Source organism: Marmota marmota, unplaced genomic scaffold, assembly GCF_001458135.2.
Source record: "Marmota marmota marmota unplaced genomic scaffold, marMar, whole genome shotgun sequence".
Lineage (NCBI taxonomy): Eukaryota > Metazoa > Chordata > Mammalia > Rodentia > Sciuridae > Marmota > Marmota marmota.
The window spans coordinates 11,866,395-11,887,142 of record NW_026000240.1 but is presented as its reverse complement, the minus strand read 5'-3'; positions in this window follow the sequence as shown (position 1 = coordinate 11,887,142).

Below are 20,748 nucleotides of genomic sequence, written 5' to 3'. Positions count from 1 at the left end.
AACTTTCTGAACCATTCACTGTGGTCCACACAGCAGCTCACATTCTCCAGGCAGACACAACAAGATGGGCTCTTGGAACACACCACGGCTCAGCTTTGCTGTCCAGTTGGTTTCTTCTTCAGGAAAAGGAGCAGTCAACTTTTAAATCAAACCCTGGCCTTTTTTTCTATTTTGTCTTTTTTTTCCCAATTTTGTTATCGAAGGTTCCAAATAAAACTACAGTCAACTAGTGAACTTCTGTGTAACTTATGCAGCAGTATTTTAAATTTTCTTTAGTCGGTTCAGGAAAAGCTGTGCAGATATTGACTCAAGATTAGTGTTGGAAAAACTAGTGTTAAAGTGATGGTACAGAAGGCAGAAGAAACACCACAAATCTTTGTGTAAGTGGCCTAAAAGTACTATAGACGGAGATTATAATCTGAATTTTTAAAAGTTTCTGTAACTGAATTCAGCAAGGAAAATGTGTGTGTGTGTGTGTGTGTATACAAGCAAGTCAACAAATTAACATAGCTTAGTTCTTTACTCTCTGAGAAAATTTTACCTATGAAATCTTATTCACCTGGTCACACATGTTCTACTAATTTCAATCTATTTCTGAATTACAGGTTTGTTCAACCTGAAATGAAATTCGAAAGGAATTTCTATGCATTGATATCTTTGTTTCTATGCATCAGAAAAAGTGTAGAGACATGAATTAGTTTAATTAGAAGAGTTTAAGACTTTCTTCCAACTGAAAATTTTCAAGGAAATACTATGAATTTAGTAAATTCCATGTCAGACCTCCTAGTGACCAAAACTACTAACCGTATTATGGTCAATGAAGTGACACACAGAAATACTTTTTTATGGAAAAGTCATGTAATACTGACTAAGCTGTGATTGTGACATTTATTCATGCACACCAAAAAGATGAAAACAAGAGCAATATAAGACACACTCAGAACACATCTTAGTTCATTTTCTGTTGCTATAACAGAATGTCTGAGAACGGGAATTTTATAAAGAGGACTAGTCTGGCTCGTGGTTCTGGAGATGGGACGTCCAGGAGCCTGGCACCGGCATCTGCTCAGTGCCTGGAGAGGGTCCCCGTGCTGCTTCATAGTGAAGGCAGAGAAGCAGACGGGTAAGAGGGTGCAAGTGGAAGAGATAGGAGGAGGCCCAAGCCCTGCCGTGCCTAGCCCATTCATGATGGCTCCATCCTCCCTGCTGATCCAAATGCCTTCCACTGAGCACATTCCCAGCACAGCCATGGTGAGAAATTAATGTTCCGATACTCCAACTTTTGAGGGACCCACTCACATCATGCAAAGTATGGCTTAGATTCTCCAATACGCAAGTGCCCTCTGCCACACACACACCCGGGGCGAGTCAGTTCATTCCCTCATCATTCATCTACTCAGCTATCCACTTGACACATGTGTTCACTGCAATGCTTTAAGATGGAAATCCAAAAACATTTTTCTGTATCTCATTTTTTGAGGGGGAGGAGGTCCTGGAGGTTGAACTCAGGGACCCTGGATCACTGAACCACATCCTCAGCCCTATTTTGTGTTTTATTTAGAGACAGGGTCTCACTCAGTTGCTTAGCACCGCACGGTTGCTGAGGCTGGCTTTGAACTTGCGATCCTCCTGCCTCAGCCTCCCCAGTCGCTGGGATTACAGGCATACGTCACTGTGCCCAGCTGAAAGATTTTTCTTTAAAAGAAGAGATGGTAAATATTTTAGGCGTGCAGAGCATAAGGGCTCAAGGGCTTGGACACAAATACTCAATTTTTCAGTTTTGTGAAAGTAACCACAGACCACACATACTTAGATGACTGGACATGACTGTGTTTCAATAAAACTTTATGAAAACAATTGCAAGTTGTCTGCAGGCTACAGTTTGCAACTCTTATTTTATTTAAATTTTCAGGCTCTGCATAGCACAGACAGTTGTTTAAAACATGTGACTTCTGGTTGACAAATTCAATCTTCTTGAGAGAAGAGGAACAGTTCTGTTTCTTCCAGTTTTTAGAGTGATGGCTGCCTTAATTTTGGTGCTTATATTTTCACTTTTACACTCACTGGAACTTAGACTTTTCAAAGAAACATAAGAATGTTAATATATTCTGGAGTAAGCAAATTGGCAATTGAACCAAAATCTTATTCTATACTCTGAAACTGCTTAGCATATTAATAAAAATCAACAATGACAGAATTCTAATTTAAACAAAATTAAAGTAAGATAATTTTAAAAAATAATGAAAAGATGGCAAATGTCGATAGAGATTACCATGTAAAAGCAAAATAATGCCCTACATTATAAAATTCGGAGCATCAAACTTCCTCTTGGAAAGACAGTTTACAATACCTTGAAGAAGAAATTTTCAATAACTTGACACATACAATGTATCAGCAGACAATGACACTACTTTTGAAGTTCTGATTTTATTTTGTGGGGGGCAGGCATGAGCTACAAAGTGCTCTCTTGTCTTTTTCCACATTCCCATCGTAATTTTATGTAAAACCAGCTCCCTCTAGTGATGATAAAGGCATTTTTCATCCAGAAGCCAAAAGGCTTTTCAGACTGTGCAGCAAAATCCCTTTGGAATCGAACCTCAAAATATACACGTGAGGAAATCAACTTTTATTATAAGAGGCAGAGTGTCTAAGAATTCCGGAGTCATTGCCAATAGTCTTTCTGAGTGTGATACCTTTGTAAAACACAGCAATGTGGGGAGTGGCTTTGGTATCCCCTGATACAACTTGTTCTCTGTGCTCATGAAAAAAAAAAAAAAAGCAAACCCAGGCAATGAACTAACTCTGGTATGTTCACCAGAAATAAGTTTGCAGTGCTTTAAAAAAAGCCAGTTAAGAAGTTTGTGGTTTAATGAACAGATATTAATTGGTAATTCTACGAGATGTAAATATCATTTTAATCATCAATTTTAAGCATTCGTCTGCTTCCTTTGATATCTCTGAGGGTGAAGGCTTTGAATGTACATCTTCAGCAATGAAAACCATGAAGCCGATCTTAAAAAGTGGACCCCTGGCTGGAATGCCTGAAGTCAGACTGCGGTCTGGCAGTTGGTACCTTTTCCCTGGATGGCCTGAGAGTTAATATTTTAGGCTTTGCATGTCATTCACACTCTGTGGGACTGCTCAAGTCAGCTAGGCAGCGTGAGAGCAGACACAGGTAGTACAAAACGAACGAGAATGGTTGTGTTCTGTTAAAGGAGAACTTTCAAAAGATGGTAAGCTTGTGACTCCAAGGACATAAAACGTGTGAAGGATTTTATCCTGTTCAGATGAGGGAACAAGCCAATGCCTGCTCGTGGAAAAAGTCAGAAAGCATCAAGTTATATGAGGTGAAGGAATTGAACCGCAGGTGGAAGCAAGATCTTTTTTTGCACAAAGGAATGGGAAGTCAACAAAACTACACCAAAAAGACAAGTAGAGAGATGATCAGGTAAGGATGCAGAAAAGTGAACAGCTGTATCACGTCACACAACTTAGGAGCTCTTACACCACAGTTCCCCTGGACAGAGCAGAATGCTTTCTTGACGGGTGCACAGGGAGCACTTACCAAGACCATCACACAGCAGGTCATTACAAAACACGACCACGGGGTTGGAAGGATTGAAATCACACAGAGTATGTCCTGTGACCATAATAAAATTAAGTTAGAGGACTGGGGCTGTAACTCAGTGGCAGAGCACTTATCTAGCCGTGTGAGGCACTGGGTTTGATCTCCAATACCACATAAAAATAAATAAATAAAGGAAAAAACCTTGTTGAAAAATAAAATTAATTTAAAAATCAGCAAAAATACATCTTAATAGTCTTTGAATACTGGCCACATGTTTATAAATAACACAAGGAAAGTCACAAGGGAAATCAGAGAGTTTTGGTGATGCGAATGTCTCAGGGTGCTAGTTATATGGATGTGTGCTATTTTTTATTGTTGTTGTTTGGGGGTTTGTTGGCACTGCAGATTGAACCCAGGGTGCTCTACCACTGAGCTGTATCCCTAACCCTCTTTATTTTGAATTTAAATATTTTGAATATTTAGACAGGGTCTTGCTATATTGCCCAGGCTAACCTCTAAAGTATGATCCTCTACCTCAGCCTCCTGAGTTGCTGGGATTGCGGGTGCCCCACTGGGCCTGGCTAGATGTATATACATACACTTGGAGACACTGAATAGTACGAATTGCTAAATCTAATTTATACTTCACAAAGTTGATTCTTAAAAAATGCTGATGGAGGGAGACAGACAAAATTTATATAGCTTTTACTCATGTAAAAGGTTTTCAATTTGGCGTGTAAGATGAAAATATGGTATACTTAAAATAGAAGTATATTATAATTATAATATGTACTTTTTTATATTTGTCAACTTTTATAAAAATAGAAAAGAAAATAGGGCAGTGACCAGGTGCGATGGCACAAATCTATAATCCTAGCCACTTGAGAGGCTGAGGCAGAAGGATCACAAGTTCAAGGCCAACCTGAGCAACTTAGTAAGATACTATCTCAAAATAAAAAAAAAAATAAAAGGGGTTGGGAGTGTTGCTCGGTGGTAGAGCATCCCTGGATTCAATCTGCAGTACTAAGAAAAAGGAAGACAAAATGTTTGCATTCATGTAACTAGCACCCTGGCTTCAATCTGCATTAACACATAAACAAACAAACAAACAAACAAAAAGATGGGGCAGAAGCATAATAGAAAACTCATACTGCTTGGTGTAAATCTATCAAAACTGACATCTAAGGCTAAGGAGGTGAGTGTGAAACCCTCATATCCTAATTCCTCCATTCAATTGGCAAGAAAGAAATGGGAGGATGTACAGGGTGGGTTAGATCTCTTTGAAAACCCCTTAATTTATTTATAAAGTATGATGATCACTGTTGTGTTTGTCTTGTACCAACTCTCAGTGAGTCTAATTTAATTTTTTTGTCTTAGTATGAGAGCAGATAATTTTGCACCAGATGAGATGGTTGTCTTGAAGAGGTCGGTTTTTTTTAGTGCTCTGGTTTCAGTAAGAGGCACATGGAGGCTCTCGCTACGTGCTTGCTTGCTTTGTTAACAGCAAAGTACATCATCATCTGAGTTGATGATTGAATGAGACCAGTCTGCCTAGCCTACTTAATAGATTGTGAACTGGCCTCAAATTAATACACATTTGGGTGTCATGGGAGGACACTCTTGGGTGCAAGTGGGGCAAGAAGGTCTTTCCAGGAGGGCAATGTCGAGGTTGTGAGTTGAGGTTGAGAGGCTTGGGCATGGCTTGCAGATGGCAGCCTTCTCACTATTCCTGCGAAGGTCAGGAAATGAAACTGAACACACAGCACTAGGGAAGCCAGTGGACGAGGGCTCACCTAGGCCACCACAGGTGTGTGCTCAGCAAAGGGATTTAAAATTGCTTTTTAATTTTGCAAAAATAAAAGTAAGAAATCATTGATGTGTTCAGGCAAGGAAGAACTATGATCACTTCTGTGGTTCAAAAGAAATGCTCTGACTTTAGTGGGAGGAATTAAATAAAGGGAGGTCAGTCAGGCTACTATAACAAAATGCCAGAGACTGGGTGGCATAAATAACAGTCATGTATTCCTCACAATTCTGGATGGAGGCCAGGAAAATTGACACCGAGGTGCTGGCTCATATGATTCCTGGTGAGGGCTCTCTCTTCCTGGCTTGCAGATGGCAGCCTTCTCACTATTCCTCACAGGGCAGAGAGAGAAAGAGAAAGAGAGAAAGAGAAAGAGAGCACACTAGGACTACTCCTCTTCTTATAAGGGCACTGAACCCATGACTTCTTAATCTACTTCACTCTCAAAGGTCTCACCTTCAAAGACCGTCTCTTTGGCGGTTAGGGCCTCAACACATATATTTGAGGGGACAGTACAGCCCATAGAGGAGACAAGACCAGAAGATGGGAAATCTGGATAGAAACTGCAGCGTATTCAAGTGAAAACCAATGCAATCCAAACTAAGGGAAGGGCAGGAGAGATGGAGAGAAAGAGACATTTACAATAAAGAGATGCTCTCGAGAGAGAGTTGCTTAGCAACTGTAAGAGGTCCTGGTGAGAGGCAGTGAAGAGTGCTTTTTAAAGACTGAGAAGCCCGAGCATTGTAATAGCTGATGGAGAGGATCTATGAGGAGGGAGGAGTTGACATAAAGGGAGATGAAGACGGCTGAGAGTGGGGGTCTGCATGACGCTCAGGGGGTCATTGGCTCCAGTCTTCTATAAACAACTTTGTTAAACTCTGTAAAGTATTTGTTAGGGAAAGCCAGGCAAATTGGCTTTTCTACTTATTTTTTTAATCTTGTCTTTACAAAAAGAAATCCAGACATTTATCCTAGAGAATCTCCCACAGCCTAAATTTTGCTGATTGTGTCTTCATTTTAATTTTTTTTTTTTTACAAGTTCTTTGGGCCTCTGTATTTTCTGTAAATTTACAGTTGGATAAAGAAGCAATAGTATCTTTATAAAAATCTGAAAAATTCTGAATTCAGAATCATATCTGGCTCCAAAGAGTTGAAACTGCAGATTAATGGTCTATACATGGATGTACACTGATGAGCTGCTGTGTCCCAACCCCCTGAAAAACCTGCTTATTTCTCACAGCTGCCAGAAAACCCAAAGACACAGCTACTTCAGAGCACAGGACTGTGCCAATTGGTCCCAAGTCCCACCTCAGTCAGGGCGAGCTCCTGTCCTGATAATCAGATGCTGTTGCTCTAGCCAGTTCTGCCTCATTGTGACCCAAACACCCAATATGAACAACTTAGAGAAGGAAGTTTATTTTGGCTTCACAGTATCAAAATGCAGACTGTGGTGGACCAACTCCATTGCTCTGGGTAAGGTAGGAAATCAAGGTAGAGGGCAGCCGCTCAGCTCATGGCAGGGTCAGGGAGCAGAGAAGGAGAGGAAGTTGTCACAGGGAAGATGCACCTTCCAGGGCGGCCCCCAGTGACCCACCTCCTCCAGCCACACCCCACCTGCTTACAGTTACCACCCGCCAGTCCATCCAAACTAGGTCAGACTCGTTAGGCTACAGCTCTCACAATCCAGTCATTTCATCCGCAAACATTCCTGCATTAACACAGGAGCTTCTGGGGGGCACCTCACATCTGAAACAAAACAACAGCAATGCCAACTGCAATCACCACTGAAAGCCTTTTCAGAAGCGTGTTCTTCCATTAAACATTATCATTAGGATGCATTTCAGATACCATAAAATTCACCCCGTAAGAAAGTACAAGTCAGTGGTATTTGGAGTACCCACAGAATGTGCCGCAGTGTCTGCGCTGACCCCCAGTGTCTGTGCACTTCACAGTCTCACCACTGGTGTGCAAGGGTTGCTATTTCTCCACAGCTTCCTCACACTTGTGTGGTCTGTCTTCTCCTAGCTTAGCCATCCTACTGGGTGTGAAATGGTATCCCACTGGTTTGAATTTCTCTAGTGAATAGGGATATGAAGCAAGTTTTCATGTGTATGTTGATGAATTGTACGTCTTCTTTGGAGAAATGTTTGTTCATACCATTTGCTCTTTTAGAAATTAGGTTATTTATTTTTACTGTTATGAGTTCTTTATCTCTTTATCATATATATGCATATATATGTGTATATATACACATGTACGTATATAAATATATATAATATATACACAATTTGTAAGTGACATATATCTGTATAGAAACTACATATGCATGTCTATATATAGAGAAAGCTCTAAATACAAGCCTCTTAGCAGATGTGTGACTTACAAAAACTTACTCCTATTCTATGGGTTGTCTTCATATTTTTGATGGTGTTCTTTGGGGCACAAAAGTTGTTAATATTGATAAGTCCAATTTATCTATATTTTAGATTCCATACCTAAGAAACAATTGCCTAACAAAGACTTGCTCGTGTGCTTTCTCTGAAGCATTTTGTAGTTTTAGTTCTTATGCTTAGTTCTTTGATCCGTGTTGAGTTAATTTTTGCCTATGATGTGAAAATGGAACCCGCTTTCATTCTTTGGTGTTTGGTTATCCAAGCATCCTAGAACCATTTGTTAAAAAGCCTATTTTTCCTCATTTATTTGTCTTGGCACTTTTATTACAAACAGTTGACTATGAATATGAAATTTCATTCCTGCAGACTTGATGGTTCCATTGATCAATGTGCCTGTACTCATTAGAGAATCATGCCGTCATGATTGATCTAGTTGTGTAGCATATTTTGAAATTAGGAAGAATAAGTTCTACAAATTTGTCCTTTTTTAAAATTATTTTTTTATTTATATATGACAGCAGACTGCATTACAATTCTTATTACACATTTAGAGCACAATTTTTCATATTTCTGGTTGTATACAAAGTATATTCACATCAATTCATGCCTTTATACATGTACTTTGGATAATAATGTCCATCACATTCCACAATTATTTCTAACCTTATACCCCTTTCCTTACCCTCCCACCCCTCTGCCCTATCTAGAGTTCATCTATTCCTCCCATACACCCTCTCCCTACCCCACTTTGAATCAGCCTCCTTATGGATAAAACAGTTGGCATTTAGTTTTTTTTGGAATTAGCTAACTTCCCTTAACATTATCTTCTCTAACTCCATCCATTTGCCTGCAAATGCCATGATTTATTCTCTTTTATTGTTGAGTAATATTCCATTGTGTATATAAGCCACATTTTTTTTTAAATTGAAGGGCATCTAGATTGGTTCCACAGTTTAGCTATTGTGAATTGTGCTGCAATAAACATTGATGTGGCTGTGTCCCTGTATTATGCTGATTTAAGTCCTTTGGGTATAGACTGAGGAAAGGGATAGCTGGGTCAAATGGTGGTTCCATACCCAGTTTTCCAAGGAATCTCCATACTGCTTTCCATATTGGCTGCACCAATTTGCAGTCCCATAAACAGTATATGAGTGTACCTTTTCCCCACATCTTCCCCAACACTTATTGTTGTTTGTCTTCATAATAGCTGCCATTCTGACTGGAGTGAGATGAAACCATAGAGTGGTTTTGATTTGCATTTCTCTAATTGCTAGAGGTGATGAACATTTTTTTCATATATTTGTTGATTGGTTGTGTTATACTAAAAATATCATCTTCTGAGAAGTGTCTGTTCAGGTCCTTCTGAGAAGTGTCTGTTCAGGTCCTTGACCCATTTATTGATTGGGTTATTTGTTTTTTTTTTTTTCCTTGATGTTTAACTTTTTGAGTTCTTTATGTACCCTAGAGATTAGTGCTCTATCTGATGTGTGAGGGGTAAAGATTTGTTCCCAAGATGTAGGCTCTCTATTCACCTCACAGATTATTTCTTTTGCTGAGAAGAAACTTTTTAGTTTGAGTTCATCCCATCAAATTTGTCCTTTTTAAATAATTTTGGCTTTTCTTTTTATAACTCAAACTTTCTATAAATAGGTAGCTGAAACTTTGATAGGGAATATGTTGCTTCTGCAGATAATTTACAGTAGTGTTACCAGCTTAGCAGTAATAAGGTACTGTGGCTCACAAACATTAAGTTGTATTTCCTTAATTTGGAACTGTCATGATTTGGATATAAGGTGTTCCCGAAAGCTCCTATTAATGCAGGAATAGTCAGAGGTGAAATGAGTGGGTTGTAAGCTACAACTTCATCAGTTCATCATTGCTTGAATGGACTGACTAACAGGTGGTCCCTGTAGGCAGCTGGGGCAGAGCTAAAGGAAGTGGGTCATTAGGGGCATGCCCTGGTCAGGTGCATCTTCCCTGTGGCCCCTTCTCTCTTTTTCTGCTTCCTGATCCTGCCATGAGCTAAGTAGCTTCCCCTGTACCACACCCTTCCCCAAGATTTCCCGATTTTCCAAGATTTCCAAGATTTTTCCAAGATTTCCAAGATTTTCCAAAATTTCCAAGATTTTCCCAAAGCACTGGAGTGAGACTGAATCTCAGAAACCATGAATCTCAAGTAAATTTTTTCTCCTCTAAATTGGTCTTGTTGGGTCAGAGCAATGAGAAAGCTCATTAAAAACAGGAACTTCAACAAGTACATGAAAAAATGCTCAACATCTCTAGCTGTCAGAGAAATGCAAATCAAAACCACTCTAAGATACCATCTCACTCCAGTAAGATTGGCAGCCATTAGGAAGTCAAACAACAACAAGTGCTGGCGAGGATGTGGGGAAAAGGGTTCACTTGTACATTGCTGGTGGGACTGCAGATTGGTGCAGCCAATTTGGAAAGCAGTATGGAGATTTCTTGGAAAGCTGGGAATGGAGCCACCATTTGACCCAGCCATTCCCCTTCTTGGTCTATTCCCTAAAGACCTAAAAAGAGCATGCTACAGGGACACTGCTACATCGATGTTCATAGCAGCACAGTTCACAATAGCAAGACTGTGGAACCAACCTAAATGCCCTTCAATAGATGAATGGATAAAAAAAATGTGGCATTTATACACAATGGAGTATTACTCTGCATTAAAAAATGACAAAATCATAGAATTTACAGGGAAATGGATGGCATTAGAGCAGATTATGCTAAGTGAAGCTAGCCAATCCCTAAAAAACAAATGCCAAATGTCTTCTTTGATATAAGGAGAGTAACTAAGAAAAGAGTAGGGTCGAAGAGCATGAGAAGAAGATTAACATTAAATAGGGATGAGAAATGGGAGGGAAAGGGAGAGAGAAGGGAAATTGCATGGAAATGGAAGGAGACCCTCATAGTTATACAAAAGTAGATACAAGAGGAAGTGAGGGGAAAGGGAAAAATAATACAAGGGGGACAAATGCATGTCAGTAGAGGGGGCAGAGAGAGAAGAGGCGAGGGGAGGGAAGGGGAGGGGGGATAGTAGAGGATAGGAAAGGTAGCAGAACACAATAGACACTAGTATGGCAATATGTAAATCAATGGATGTGTAACTGATGTGATTCTGCAATCTGTATTTGGGGTAAAAATGGGAGCTCATAACCCACTTGAATCAAAGTGTGAAATATGATATATCAAGAATTATGTAATGTTTTGAACAGCCAACAATAAAAAATTAAAAAAAAAAANCCACAATAAAAAAATAAAAAAAAAACAGGAACTTAATTTTATTCTACAGTTCTGTAATTTTTAGTATAACAAGATGTGTCCTTTCCTTAAGTTTATTCCTGAGTACTTAACTTTTTAATATATTTAAAAAAATCTATTTCTGAAGTAGTTTTTCTGCTCTTTTCTCTTTATCTCCTCCTTTGGTATTCCCATTGCACAGATGTTGGTGTGCTTAACGGTGCTTCCGATTTCTCTGAGGATCACGTCTTGCTCTTTTTTATCTTTCTGTTTTTCGGAGTGCCTAATTTATGTGTCTGTCTTCAGGGTGGATGACTCTTTCCTCTGCCTGTCCAAATACACGCTTAAGCCTCTTAACCCGATAGTTCATTTGGTTACTGAGGTTTTCAAGTTCACAGTGACTGAACTCAAGCTACTGAGATGACAAAGATGATCACAGCTCCTAAAAATGTAAGGGTCCAGAGCCAGTCCAGCACGCCACGCATCCTGCTAAGTGGAGACCAAGCTCATTCAGGAATTTTTCTCAAAAAAATCTGAACTCTTATTGTTCTTTGATTTTATGTCCTTCCGGTCGGTTTCTGTGTTCTGGGCAGTGCTCTAAACACCTAGTGTGGGGAAGGTAGGAATAAAGCCCGGGGCTGAAGTTTGAGCCTGTGTCAGTCAGCTTTTTCAGCCCTGTGACTAAAAGACCTGGAAAGAATGATTTTGGAGGAGGAGATGTTTTGGGGGGCTCATGGTCTCAGAGCTCTCAGTCCCTAGATGGTCCCCTCTGGGCCTGAGGAGGCAGCACACCATGGTGGAAGGTTGTGGAGGAGGAGGCAGCTGAGGACACAGCAATCAGGAAGCAGAGAGAAAGAGTTCCACTCACAGGGACAAAATATAACCCAAAGTCACCCCCCAGAGACCCACCTCTGCCACTCCCTACCTGTCTACAGTTACCACCTGGTAATCCATACCAGGGAATTGAGCCCTTGATGAGGTTAAGGCTCCATAACCTCAACCTTGTGACTCTGAAAGTTCTTGCATTGTCTTACGCATGAATTTTTTGGGGACACTACATACCCCAACCGTAGAGAAGCCTTTCCCTCCTGCTTGTAACAGCAGAGCCTCTTCCGTCTGGTTGTCCTGGGCCTTACATGCAGGGGCACCTCTGCTTCCTCCCATGCCTTGCCTAGGTCAAAGCAACGTCCCCCCAGAACAGTGATGAGAAGCTTCAGAAAGAAGCCTGTGGCCCGTGGATTTTTATTTGCTGTATGTAGCCCCTGCCTGCAGATTGTTACTTCTTACCCATCTTGGCCAGCATTTACCTCCATCACCTGTCAAATTAGGGAGGGTGACATTTGCAATGCTGATCTCCTCTCTGGTTCCTTGGGACACATACTGCTTCCTTAGATCCAGTTGTCTGGTCCCCACTACCTTATATATCAGAGATAGAGGGTGCACCACCCTGAACATCTATGGGTGACATCAATCGTCTATTTTTTTTATTGTCTTTTCAGTCAAGTCTTGACTAGAAAGGGGGCCTGTTTTTGCTTTGCTTGTTTTCAGAAATTCTATCCAGGGTTTATGAAAGTTTTATTTACCATATTATGATAAGAATTATAAAGGCTTTGGATCTGTTTTATAAACTGATAGCTGCCATGAACCAAATTATTCTCCTTGGGAATAATTTGGTTCATGGCAGCTATCAGTTTATAAAGCAGATCCAAAGTCTTGCCTGGAAGAGTGGTTTGACTAAGGAGCCCAAGGTCTCCTGCCACCTGGTCCAGCCTCTCCCGATCCGGGGTTCTGGTCAAGCCCTGACACAGTGTTTTCTCTTGGAATTGTGTATTTTTGACATATTCAACTTATGTGAGAAAAAAGTACCTTTTTTCTTTTAAGTTTTCATCCAAATAGTTTTCTAAACTTGAATTGGTTTGTCAGATTTCAAGTCTGAGCATGATTTTATCATTACTGTGCATTAATCTTTGGAAATAGAAGATGACATCGCAGACGTGTGCATACAACTTCTAATATATGAGAAGGACACTGAGTGTTATTTTAGATTAGCTAATCTAATTAGTTTCTTTTCATAGATTACATAGAACCAGATAAAAATGATTAAATGCCTAGTGTGTGAAAAGGTGTGAGCAAGCCCCAATCCTCTTGTTAGACCAACTTCATTTTCTTATTAATCTTTCCTGAGAAAAGCTATTATCTTTTATCACCTTTTTGTCACCTGATGATGTTGAATTAGTTGGCACCATGTGCATTTTGTCACCCAATAATAAAGCCACTCAGTTATGTATACTTTGAATTATTTTAACTTTATTTTCCTTTTTTTAATATTTTTTAGTTGTTGATGGACCTTTATTTGTATGTGGTACTGAGAATCAAACCCAGTTCCTCCCACATGCTAGGCAAGCACTCTACCACTGAGCTATATCCTCACCCCTACTTTAACTTTAGAACAGAAAAAAATTATTCTAAATAATACATATCAGGCACATAATAACATATCAAATATATTGAAGTAAACTATATTATACTATAAAACATTCAGGGAAATTATACTTCTTAAGAAATTCAAAATAATATCATAAATAAGCTAATACAAGAGACATCTTTTGTTACAGTGCATTAAAACACAGCAAAATTATGTTACAATGTTTGCCATTATTATCTATTAAAAATGCAAAAATATATTCTTATAAAACTCTAAATCTCCGTTCATTTATTTTTAGTTCAACCCACCAATACATCATCGACCTAGATTAGTTATAATTGGAAAATCTCTTACCAGCATAATTTACTTCCATTGCTCGTAATACCAAGTAGCATTTTCCTGAAAAGAAAATAGAAGAGAGAATAAATAATGCTAACAAAACAATTTACTAGATTTAAAAACCATTTTCATTATTTTACTAGTGCATAATTTTCAGAATGAACTTGATGTGATCGGATGAAGGACAAAAATATTAAAGGACAATAACTTCTATTGAACAAAGAGACCCATATTAGGGCTGGGTGAGGCCCTGGCTTTGGTCCCCAGAACACAAACTCCCATACTAAAAACATGCTTGTCCACTTCGTATTTTTCTCCTTTTTGATCAAATGATAGTGATGTTCACGAAGAGCGAGATGGAGGAGGTGAGCAGAGAGGAACAGGAAAAATGGAATTTGCTAAAAAAAAATCTCAAATAATGGAAGTTTGATTGTATTCATGATCTGACATGTGATGCAGGAATAGGAAAGTGGACTTTAAAGCATGTTGATTTGGAAAATACAGAGCTATTCTGTCTGGAAGTTTTAAATAGACACTTATTTTTAGCTTTTTTTTCCCTACAAACAACTATTTCTGTTGGTATTTTAAAGAGTTTTGCATACGTAGTCCACACTGGAGTGTCCAAATACACTGCCCTTTAGGGCATTCGGCCAGCCTATCATGGACCCAGTTATCTGTGGTTTGCCTTCTTTCTTCTAGTCACACAAAAGCAGGGGATTGTTTTGTGTCATCTGATGTCTTTTCACAATTAATTCCAAGTTGATGGGGCAATCAGCTCACCTTGTTCACTGACTGACGTTCAAGGGAGAAAGGTCAAACCATAACCTTTGGTCCAGAGGTAAATGGGAAATAGAGAAAGTCCCAGAAAACATGGCTTTATGTTAAAATACAAACCTCCCATTCAACTTTTATATCTGGTTTCGGGACGGTCTCTTTATTTCTCTCCCTCCCTTTCCTTTTTTTTTCTATTTTGGATGAAAGCATCATCTTTGCATAGGTTTTAAAAAATGTTTCTTAGTAAAATGCAAAAAACTTAAATAGCAGCCACAGAAGGGTGACTGCTATTTAAGTTTTTGTGTTTTACTAAGAAAAGTGAGAGCATGGTGAGTCCCCACAATCTGGAAGGGCTTTTAGAAAGGTTAGAAAGTTCATGGGCAAATTGTGCTGAATGCCTCTTTCAGTAAAGCAACAAGAATAAGTCTGCTTTAAAAATTAACAATGATTAGTGCCTTGTGAAAGCCCGGAGTAGCTTCATACAGAGTTATTTGTAGACACAATCCTCTGAATTTTTCAGAAGTAATTCTGGATTGCCACAGCCATCTGCTCTGAGACCAGAGTTAGAATAAGAGGGGAATGAACAGAAGGGAAGTGGAGAGGGGCACTGGCCAACCCTCCTGAGCGAGAAAAGTCTGGTGACAGAAAGTGCTGTGGATTCACTCCAGAATTTATGAGTCTTTAGAAATATTCATTGAGAAATAAAAAAGAAACTTCCCAAGATTTTTCTCTCATTTGCCTAAAATTCGACTAAAACAAATGCCATTCTTGCAATTTCCTTCTCAATATCATTCCATGTCAGCCTCTGTCCTTTGCAATCCATTTGTCACACGATCACCAAAGGTCTCTTCTTGAAAAACAGAATTAGCATCATGTCGGTGTCCAGATTAGACTAAACCCTTTGTACAACATACAGGGTCCTCCAACATTTGGCCTGGGTTTCTCTAATTTCGTCTTCCATTGCTCCCACCCTATTTCGTAGTAAGTTATTTATAGTACTCCCACCCTTCAAAATGTGTCTTCCTGCACATGCTGCTCTCTGTACTTAGAAATCTCTTCTCCCAGCTTCTCCTAGTAAACTCTCCTGTTCTCATACATCCTTGTCCCAGCCCTCCCTGGGGGGCCTTCCATGCACACTCCTCTGCACAAACCTGTGCCTCGTGCACAAGTGCCACCCTCCCAGCCTCAAGAATGGTGAGGACTTATTTACACATCTGTCTTCCTCTGACTGTGGGTTTCTAGAAAGGACACCTTCTCGTCTTTACGTGTGGGCACGTGTGGTTACTCACTGATGTGACCCACATGAATGAATGAGCTGAGGCATGGAGGTTTTACTGATGCTAAGACAGAGAGGTACTTATAGATTTGTCCAAATACACTGTGTGAATCAGGGGTGGGTCCACAAAAAGAGTCTGGGCTTCCCACACTTGTCTGTTCCTCCGGCTTCTAGACCATGAGTCACTGTTTCATGAACAGAGAAGAGGGAGAGATTTTCGTTTCTTTTGACACAAAATTATTCACCATAAGAAAATATCCACGGTATTCCACTGTCTGGTTTTTAGGAGTAAAAATGGATCTTGATGCTCTGCTTGCGTTTTTGGGGAAATGATCTTTATCCTGGGCACAATGTGCTCAGAATAGCCTCTGGCTCCATTGGTATTTAAATAAGGAAACTAAAAATGACATAAGTAACTCAAAAGAGAATGGAAATGGGGAAGAAATGACTGTATTCTTTTCTGTGCACTGACCGTGTCACCTGGAAGTCCCCCAGTAGGCTCATTCGACAAGCACAATATCAATGATAATTACTTAAATTATTTATTCTCACAGAAACTCAGATAATGCAAGGACAAACTACTTTTTTGGTATTTCTATTTCTATCTAAGGAAGAAACAAAAAGTATAGAATAATTGGATGAATAAATGTGTGTGTATTTTTTTTGTTTTACACTTCAAGGATTTTTTTTTTTTTGATTTAGGAAAAAATGATGAAATTTTGAGGCAGATATCTTCAAAGTTTTGAATCCTTTTTGTTCTCCATAAAATCAAAGTGAGAAATAATATTCTGGACATGTGGGAAAATGTTGACTTCAGTTCATTTTTTATAGAATACCCACGAATGTTCATCATTATTATTACTCTTTAAATCTAAAGCTGTGTATTTCAACACTCTAAGAGCTTTGGAAAAATAATGAATCTCCATTTGATGTATCTCTCAGTGCTGTTAAGTCATTCCAAAATGATCCAGCCACAGTATAGTGATATTTCTAAAACACATGAGTATCCAATAACAAGTAATATAATACAAACTAATATTCATTTAAAAATAATTTGATCAGACATTGTGAAAGGGTTTAAGTACCCAGTATTTCTCTATAGGCTTATTGGTTTAATGACCTAAATAGCAGCAATTAAGCATCCCTCTAGTGCCACATGAAACAGAAATATTTGCTTTCAACTAGAAAGCATGTTATCAGTCAGTCAGATGTGGGCATATATCCCGATGCAAGTTTTAGCAAAGAGGAGACAGATTACAGAGAACTTTAGATTCCTTTGCCAAATTAATGTCATTACGTCCACTTAGGAGAATTCAGAGCGGAGGACTGGTCACAGGAGAGTGCCAAAGCTCCATTCACAGGCCTGTCTGCGACACCTGAAGGAAAGCCCGTGCTACAGGACTTCCTGTGCTGGCGGTATGGCCTCGCAGCATTTGAGAGAAAGAAGAGCTCATGCTGGTAAAAATTACAGTAGAAGACCAATCTACTCCATAACGTCTCCAGATGTTAGGGACAGAATGATAAAGTGTGACAGGACTCTCTTGTGCTGTAATTATTTTAATCTTCGCAGTGCTATTATAAAAGATCTCATTTTGTCAAATTACTCTCTGCATTCTAAAAACCCCTTTCAGCTAGATCTTAACAACGGCTCCTGAAATCGTCCTCCCTGCTCGGCAGGCGGCATCCTCCTGAGCAGGTGGGAATGCAGTATGTGGACAAGACCGCACTTAACAACTGGTTATCCTTTGAAATAAAAGGAAAATCACAGAGGTGTAACTCTTTGTTCTTGGTAATAGGAATACTTTTCAGTCATAAATTTCTTTGATAGAATTTCAATAACTTTATGCACTACGATTCATTTTTATGACTTACAGAGATGAATAATACATGATTCCTATTTTTTTTTTAGACAAAATCACTAAATCACCTCTGAATCTGAAAAGATTGACGGCAGTGGCTGTGAGCACAGTTAGCCAGAGCTGCAGACCTATAGACTCTGCCAGAGAGGGAAGCGCTTCTTCATCCCATTCCAACTTCGGTTGCATCAGGACCACTCTCTGATATAAATTCACACTCGTGAGGGCCAAGGACCACAACCAGGTGCCATCACGCACTAAGCACAGGGGAGCTTGGAAGGAAGCTGGGATTACAGGGTCCTTGTGGAAAGTTCAAGATGTGAAGGGAGGCCATGGACACATTCTCCAGAGAAACACAGCAAAATCACCATCTTCCACAGGTTCCGGGGGATGGTGTGACTAGAGATCTTCAGCTATGGGTGCACTTGCCATCACAGATTGGAGTGCTCTGCTGCTGCATCCAGGGGGTCCTGGGCTCACCTTGAGGTGAACCCCCAGCTTTCTTTCTCCACGTGATCTCAATGTAATATCACCCACATCCGACATTGTGGACTTCAATGGAAAGAGACATTAAACTGTGATAGTATTTAAGTGGCTTATAATAAAGTATAAGGGTAACTAAGGTTGTAAGTATTCATACCCAGAAAGATTGCAAGGCCATTTAGTGAGAAACTAAAAACTTTATCAAGTGATTTTTTTTTTCCCAATGAGCTATATTGGAATCTTTAGAAAGAGTCAGGAATAATATGAATACTACACAGTCTTTGAGACTCACCTGGCAGTACTCCCCAACCTCCAACCCTGAGAAACCTTTTCATTAGTGTGGAAAATTTTATTTATTGAACTATTAATCTTTGTGCTGCAGGCATAGCTGAGAAGATCTGAAGGACACTTGCAGGCAGGTTCGAGCACATCTGGTGGTACAACGTATGGAGAGCACCCTGGTGTCTGGTGGGACTACCCCAGTGTCTTGGTTCTATGTGAAGCTCCAAGGCCTACAAAGCCCCACCAAAATGAACATTTTTCTCACCAGCCCAGGGAGATAAGGGCTTAGAATTAGATTGATAAAATTAAAGAAAAATTTTTAAATATTTTCTTGCATACTTGAATTTATGTCAGGGCTGGCCCAACTCTTCCTATGGCTTGGGGTTTGCCCCTGGGGTTGCCCCACCTGACAGTCTGCACCCCCATCCCCATAGGGCATGGGCGGCAAGGCTGCAGCCAATCTTTCAGCACCCTGCAAAATACTCCCCTGGTTCTGTTAATTGCATAAGAGAATAACGTCAGAGTGACAGGAGATATTGGAACTCAAGGTGGCTCTTTTAGTCCTGCTGTGAAGGAAAGGACAATGGGCCCTTCCTCCACACCCCCGAAGAAAAGTGCTCTGAATTCTCACTTGAGAGGATGCCGAGAGGATGGAACTGCAGTGTACTTCAGGTGGCCCTCCCTCCCAGCACCTCATTTGGCCACTCTGCCTCTCCAGCTGTGCTGCTGAGGGTCTCAGTCTACTCCAGCTTCTCCTGGAACATCAAGTACTTTGATACTAATTATATCCCAACTTGACCTCACACACCACCAACGCCCCCTCCTCAATACCTCTTACTCAGAATAAGAAACATGATGTATTAGTGAGCTTTGAGTCACTATGACAAAATACCTGAGAAAAACAACTCAGAGGGGGAAAGATTTGGTTTGGCTCATGTTTCAGAGGTTTCAGCCCATGGTCAACTGGCCTCATTGCTGTGGCCCTGAAATGAGGCAGAGCTTCGCGGCCAAAGCCGTGGGCAGAAAGCTTCTCAGTTCATATCAGCCAGGAAGCAGAGAGAAAGAGAAAAAAATGAGTTGGTGAGTGATACCTTACCAAAGCACTCCTCCAGTGATCCACTCCTCCAAGTGGGTCCCACCTCCTACAGTTTCCCCCACCTCCCAAAAGGTCATTGAATTATGAACCCTTGAAAGAATTGATGAGATGAGAACCTTCATGTTCCAATCACTTCCCCAAAGCTCCACCTCTGAACAGGACTGCACAGGGGACAAAGCCTTTGAGGGACATTTCCAACCCAGAGTATAATAGATGATAATCTAACATCTAGCATACAGCTGGCTGCCAAGGGTACTGGGAAAACAGGAGGTATCTTCTCTTGCAGGTGTTCTGGGGAGTGGGGGAACTCTGAGGAGGTGAAGTGGGATTGCACAATGGGTGGCTGCAGGTCACACACCTACAGCATTGTCTCTGGACACCAGAACTTTCTGTTCTACAAAATCCCCTGCCTCTCATCTTCTCTGCTGTGCTGGAAGAAGGTATCGAAAAGACAGTTTTATCCCATTTTCCTTTCCAGGCAGACCTCATGCAAGTGGAGATCCTAGGATACACGGCATGAAGAAAAGGAATTGTGAAAGGAAAAGAGCATCCAGACATCTTCAGAGACACTTCAGAATAACCTCTTATTTTGTTTGTCCTCCTTCCTGCAAGATGATATGAATAAATCATTTTAGGAAAGTGAAAGATTTTTAGCAGTGTCAGCTCTTTGCCACTTATTGCCAATTGCTATAGAAAAAGTCTAATGAAGGAAATAAGATGGAAACATTTGAAGGGCATTTGGTTGCAATTGATACAGAATCATGTCTGCATTTTTTCCTATGGAATGGCTTTCTGATCAAAGCCTCGAAAGACTATAACATAACCACAATTCTGATTCGATGTCCACCTGTACATGGGCTGTTTGGCACTCAGCAGACGTCTTCTCCAGAAATGGTGGTGAGACAGTCAGGGCTACTGCTGTGGTTCAATACCCAGTGAGTGTGCAGGACTTAAGGAGAGGGCTTACTTGGCGGCCAGGTGTCCAGAAGGAAATGCAAGAAGTCTGGGAGAATGAAAGGATAATAGATTCAAGGAACATGTGATGCAATTCCCATAATAAAGGCTCAGAGTAGGTGTTGGTAGGACAGGCTTGGGTCCATGTGAGTGGTCTGGAGGGGTTTGGTGAGACCTTAGAATTCTTTGTTTAGGTAGGTGGTCTACTCCTGTGGCTGCAGACAGAGAGCATATATT